At 38.7% G+C, this 6,892-nt stretch overlaps 1 long non-coding RNA gene across 1 annotated transcript; it reads right to left on the minus strand.

The window, feature by feature from the left end:
• Nucleotides 1–1,421: 1,421 nt before the first annotated feature.
• On the minus strand, nt 1,422–5,839 carry LOC114710409. The gene is made up of 2 exons (XR_003737055.1): nt 5,495–5,839; nt 1,422–2,645 (listed from the first exon to the last, which is right to left on the minus strand). It is a non-coding gene; the product is annotated as an uncharacterized LOC114710409 (long non-coding RNA).
• Between the last annotated feature and the right edge of the window lie 1,053 nt (nt 5,840–6,892).

Raw genomic sequence — 6,892 nt, forward strand, 5'->3', positions numbered from 1 at the left:
ATATAAAAAGCAGTAGAGGAGTTGATGAAATTACCTGTTAAAATTTACAAATATCATTTAAAAATGTATTGTTCAGAAAAAAACTCTGAAATCCTTAGCTGATCTAATTTGATATAGCCCAGTGATACTGCTACTAAGTGATATGTAGGAGAAAATACAAAAGGATTTAAATATTACTGTAAAAATATAAACCCTGAAGTGTTTCAGTACTACCTGTCTTGGAAACATATTGCACCACTCTAAAGGAAGACAAGGAAATTTCTCAGAAAACTGGGAACCAATCTACCTCAAGACCCAGTTATAGCACTCTTGGGCATATATCCAAAGAATGCTCAATCATTCCACAAGGACACTTGCTCAACTATGTTCATAGCAGCTTTATTCATAAGAGCCAGAACCTAGAAACAATCTAGATACCCCTCAACCAAATAATGAATAGAGAAAATGTGGTACATACACACAATGGAGTATTACTCAGCTGTTAGAAACAATGAAATCGGGAAATTTGAAGGCAAATAGATGGAACTAGTAAAAAAAAAAAAAAAAAAAAAAAAAACCTGAGTGATGTAACCCGGACCCAGAAAGACAAACATACTATGTACTCATTCATAAGTAGATATTAGTTGTAAAGTAAAGGATAACCATGCTACAATCCAGAGCCCCAGAGAGGCTAGATAACAAGGAGGGCCCAAAGGATACCAGTGACACATGGATTTCACTGAGAACAGAAAATAGAATAGATCTCCTGGGTATACTGGCAAGGATGGGAAAACAAAGGATTAGATTTGGAGTGAGTAGAGTGGGGAGAGTGATGAAAGAGACGTCTTGATGCAGAAGGTAGCATTTTGGGGTCAGGTAGAAACCTGGTGCAAGGAAAATTCCCACAAATCTATAAGGATGACTCCAGCTAAGACTCCTAGAAATAGTGGATAGGTAGCCCGAACTGGCCATCTCCTGTGATCAGATTGGTAACTACCCCAATTGTCATCAGAGAGCCTTCATCCAGTGACTGATGAAAACAGATGCAGAGATCCACAGCCAAGCACTGTGCCAACCTCATGGAATCTTGAAGAGAGGGATATAGGATTTATGAGTCAGGGATTCAAAGTCATCACAAGGGAACCCACAGAAATAGCTAACCTGGTCTCATAGGAGCTCACAGACTCTGGACCAATAGGTAGGTAGCCTGCATGGGACTGACCTAGACTGTCTACATATATGTGACAGTTGTGTAGCTTGATCCATTTGTGGGACTCCAAGTGGTGGAAGAAGAGACGGTCCCTAATGCTTTGGTTGGCTTCCAAGAACCTATACCTCATACTGTGTCCTTGCCCAGCTTTAATGCAAGGGAAGGAGCTTAGTCCTACTGCAACTTGATATGCCATGTTTTGGTGATTCCCATGGGAGGCCTCTTTATCTTCTGTTCTGTGCCTTTATGAACAGAAATGGGGAAGGAGTGGATTGGGGGATGAGGGAGGAGGGAAGTGGTGGTTGGGGAACAGGAGAAGAGGAGGGAGGGGAAACTGCAGTTGGGATGTAAAATAAATAAATACATTTATTTAATTATAAGAACAATCAGAGCATACAATATAATTTGTATGTCATTTCCAAATTGCAGAGGTTTGCAGATCTGATGAAGGGATGCTTTAAATATAAATCCTATTTGAATGTTTCATTTGAACAATGTGTAGTAAGTCAGCAAGCAGAGTTCCTGTTTCCAGTTTCTCTTTCTGTTTCCATGGTTTCTGTTTCCTGTTCCAGCCTTGAGTTACTGCCCTGACTTTCTTCAGTGATGGACTGTAGTAGAGACATACCAATTGAAATAACCATTTTATCAGAATGTTTTATCAGAACAACAGAAAAGCAAACTAGAGTAATTCATAAAGCAGCCATAAGAATTATATTTGCTCAATTATGTAAATTATGTGTGCTCATTCATTTGATCCATAGCACTTTAAACATTATTTTAAAAAAAATGCTCCCCTCTCAGCAACTCTCAGCTGTCAATAATTCCTCAGTAAGGGGTGCAGCCTGGAGTTCCTCTTGTCCAACCATGTGGGCATTTTGCCTTGAATTTATTCAGGTAACCACAGCTGCTACAGTTAATGAATGTGACAGTCATGTCATATTTTACTTTAGTGAAGTTTTGTAAAGTTTTGATACAATTTCTGAGGGAGCCGTGTCTTAAAATATTTGTATTTTCCTCCTATAGTTGATTAATAAAATATCAAAATATAGAAGTGTAATTTCAGTGCATTCTTTTCTTAGGCTTAGCCATTGTTCTGAAGTTTCACATCTTAATGAGTTCTAGTCCACTGGATTCAACATAATTTAACATAATCACTCAGTATTGCAATGACTGAGGTTGAACTCGGGGCACCATACATGCTAGGTGGGAGTCTATCATTGAACTCCATTCACAGACATTTAGTTTGTTTCTTTCTGGATGGTTTCAAGGCTATCCCTTTAAATCTTGATATTCTTTAATTTTATTGTTCAAGTCCTTTTTGTTAGTTATTTCCATCCCTAAACAACTTGTGCCCATTTATGGAGAATATGTGGAGAGTAAGTCTATGCCTATATAGTGTACACTTTAATCTCCCTTTGGCATACTGTGGGCTTCCTCAGCATGCATTTTCCTGTTACTTAAGCTGCTGTGGATATCACTCTATGTAAATAAAACACTGATGGCCAATGACCAGGCAGGAGGTAGGTGGAACAAGGAGAGAGGAGAATTCTGGGAAGCAGAAGGCTGGGAGAGAGACACTGCAGCCACCGCCAGGAGAAGAGCATGTAAAGACGCCGGGAAGCCACCAGCCACGTGGCAAGGTATAGATTTATAGAAATGGGTTAATTTAAGATAAAAGAGCAGTTAGCAAGAAGCCTGCCATGGCCATACAGTTTATAAGTGATATAAGCGTCTGAGTGATTATTTTATAAGTGGATTGTGGGACTGCGGGGCTTGGGGAACCTGGAGAGAAGCCCTCCAGCTACAAATGGCGCCCAACGGCTCGAGTTTCCACCTTAAACCTGAGAATATTTAATAACCAATTCTAAACAGAGCCAAAACCAGGTTCCTGCTTCTTGTCTCATATGAGCAGCTAGACGCCGCAAAACGCAGGTTTGAACACTGGCGGGTTCCTGGCGGGTGCGTTTGACCGGCAGTATGGCGGAAATGAGGCATCTGCCAGCGGCAAATTAAGCTGTGTGGTAGATTTAGTCTTTACTAGTATTTAAAAAAAAAAAAAAAAAAAAAGAGGTTTCTGGGCTACATGCTGCTTTGATAAAAGCTTAGACCCACTATTTCTGAGACTTGATGACTCCCAGAGCTGGCGGAAAACGTACCACTGCCATGTTGGGAAGCTGAAATGGGCGGAGCCAGCAGCCACAGCGCCGTTTCAGGCTTACAATGGTACAGTTTAAATCAATAGGCTCAAGGCTCAAGGTAATATAAAAAATAAGCCACGTAACGATGGCTACCACACAGAGAATCTGGATTATGTTGTCTTTGATATTCGTAACTGAAGAAAAACATTTGATTACAAAAGCTGTTGAGTTATGCCAAAATGTATATTTTAAAAGTACCTTGACTTCAAAATTTGGATATAAGGATATGTTACTTTGGAAAAGAAGTTCTGCTTTTGTCTCCACAGAAAGCCAGAGGCTGTGGACTTGTTCCAGATTAAGATACATCAGGTTTCACCAGCCAAGACCCCCTGAAAGGACTCCGATGACACCATGGCCCAGATGATCCAACATCCAGACCGGTTTCAAGGCAACTGGTTCACACAATACAGCCTCACGGACTACCCCATAGGTCTAAAATTTTCTTTGTATCCCCATAAGATACAGCGCCCCCCTCCAGCAGGAAGTAGTAAGAGATGCTACGCCCAAATTCCCAAATATACCAAGCTGGCTTTAGAGGTGGAATTGGCTCACTCCCCCTCTAAACCCAGACATATTGCTTTAAAAAAAAAAATGGTTAAAAGATTCTTGTGTCCCAAATCAGAAGAGCCCTCTGGTGTGGGACAGAGAAAAACCAATATTTTTATTTGAAACAGGTTGATTATAAATGTGATCTCTTTCTAAAAAAGAAGGGGGGATATAATATAGATATATAGGAGGATATGGAGATGATAAGATAAAGGGGTAGATTAATGAGCCTGCTTTTAAGGAGCAACTTGTTTGGGGTGTTTTACATTGGTATAGATTTTAGTTTATGTTTAAAATGTTTTGCATTGGTAAAAATTTTAGTTTATTGATACAAACTTGAAGTTAATTTTGTTATACTGTATATGTATATTTCTATTCTTGTTTGAGGTATTATGTTTAACTCATTTAAAATTGTAATGGATGATTAAAAATAGATTAATAATCAGTCATCTATGATAATCATATTTGTAGCCATGTTAGTTAAGTCTTCTAGGTATACATAGATATATTTCAGATAGATAGGTAATCTTCAAACACTTCATAGACCTAGAGAATATGGCATTTAAATAACTTAGAATTCTGTTGACGTGAGACACAATTGCTCCTGGCTGCACCAATTGATCCCGAGAGAATGTTGGGCTTCTAAGACATTTCCATTTGGAAGTTTGTCTTTTTGGCACAAAATGGCCTACTGGGCAAAGAACTGCCCTTGCCTTGACGGCTGACAGTACAAATGCAATGCTGTCCTTTCTGGACAAGCGGGACACAAGGAAAGCGACCAATGTACTCTGCCAAGACAGGGTAAGATGGTCTCTCAGAATTCCTGCTTCTGAAAATGGTCTGTCAGATACTCTAGGCCTGTAGCCAATTTGAATGCACCAACAATGCTGAGAAACATCAGGTGACTGTCCAGGCTGCCAGCTGTCTTGGTCTACTCTTGCAAGATTCCCGAAGTTGCTTGCATCCGTCTACCATTTCTCAGGTACCATTATGTTCCTTCTCAGGTCTTTAATGTGGTTGAAGGCTAGATAGTCGTATTTTCCTCAGTTATGATAAAAGATAAGTTAGCTATAAAACCTTAAACTCACAAATATAAGATAGATAGGACATCTTCTTTAATATTGTAACTATAATTCTTGCTCGGTAATTGTTTTGTTATATGTAATTTTACCATGTTAAAGTTAAAACCTTCCTTTTTAAAAAAAGAAGAAAGGGGAAGTGCTGTGGATATCACTCTATGTAAATAAAACACTGATGGCCAATGACCAGGCAGGAGGTAGGTGGGACAAGGAGAGAGGAGAATTCTGGGAAGCAGAAGGCTGGGAGAGAGACACTGCAGCCACCGCCAGGAGAAGAGCATGTAAAGACGCCGGGAAGCCACCAGCCACGTGGCAAGGTATAGATTTATAGAAATGGGTTAATTTAAGATAAAAGAGCAGTTAGCAAGAAGCCTGCCATGGCCATACAGTTTATAAGTGATATAAGCGTCTGAGTGATTATTTTATAAGTGGATTGTGGGACTGCGGGGCTTGGGGAACCTGGAGAGAAGCCCTCCAGCTACATTAAGCTTTCACATAATTTTTATTTCTGTGTGTTCAAATTCTGTAGATTCTCTTATTTTTTCATCATTCATCTTATTTTTCATCTTTTTTTTTTTAGTTTTCTTCTTTGGATCTGTATTCCTTTACTATGCTTATTCTACCTTTCAAAAATCTTTCACTTTCATTTCCTCCTAATGCTCTAATAATTTATGATTTGTCCTTCCAGTAGGCTCAAGATATATCTATAACGTTAAAGGGCAACTGGGATTACCTTTTAATTTTCTTTTGTTCTATCAATAATTTCTATTTTATTCAGGACAGCTTTTAGTGTGTGTGTGTGTGTGTGTGTGTGTGTGTGTGTATGTGTGTGTGTGTGTGTGTGTGTATACACGTGTATGTGTGTTATCTGTTAATTGACATATTTATTTTATTTTACAATGTGGACTGTCATTTCATTGTAAATTCATAGATATAAAAGAAGTGTTATATTAACTCCTATGAGCCAATGAAATTTCTTTTGTCTCCAGTTGTGTGTATCTGTCCTAGTTAATAGCACCTTGAATTGGAAGACCAACTGTGATTCTACATAAATATTTAAATATTTGTGTGTGCTAACAAGCAATATTCCAGTAGGATGTAGAGATTAAAAAAGTAGTCATAAACCTGTAGTTATTCTAACAAGGAGATAGTAAATTGTGAGGAGAGACTTCCTTTCACTACTGGACGTATTTAACTGTCTTTTAATTTCTCTCCTTTGCTGATGTTGTGGTTTCAAGTATGTTACACAGGAAACAATGTTTTGCTTTAAAATATGTCCATTTCCTTAGGGGTGGTTTAGAGTGCTTTCACTCTGCAATAATGGACTTGAGGATCCGAACAGAAAGCATACACCCCATAAAGTCTAAAGTATTTGTTGTGTGGTACTTTCATTTAAAATTGTTTGCCAACTCTGGGTCAAGAGCATCCTTATGTTCTAAGCCTTCTTTACTTCTCCAATAGTCAATAGCAGTAGTGTTCCCACAGATCAGGCTCTGTATTAGGAAGAATTTTCAGGATGGGGTTGATTTGCTGAGCTTGTGGTTTACAAAGGAGAAAAGCTGCATCTCAGAGATCTTTATAATTTACCTGATTGAACCTCGTGGATTTTTGTGTTTGTTGACACTAAACCTGGAACACTTCTTGACTTTTGTGAAAAGCCCACTGTTAACTCTAGTGTATTGTGTTGCAGTCCCTGTAGTAAAATCTGTATCAGTTCCATGCACGCTGTCTTCTCTACTCTAAATATCACACATTTTATCCACTACTTGTATCATTTCTGGTTGATTTTCATTGTTATGATGCTGCATCTTTTGTCCCAGTGAAGTTTCAAAGAGCTCTGAAAACTTTGAAAATGAGAAAACTATATTTTGGGCTCAGAC

Source organism: Peromyscus leucopus, chromosome 10 (assembly GCF_004664715.2).
Source record: "Peromyscus leucopus breed LL Stock chromosome 10, UCI_PerLeu_2.1, whole genome shotgun sequence".
Classification (NCBI taxonomy): domain Eukaryota; kingdom Metazoa; phylum Chordata; class Mammalia; order Rodentia; family Cricetidae; genus Peromyscus; species Peromyscus leucopus.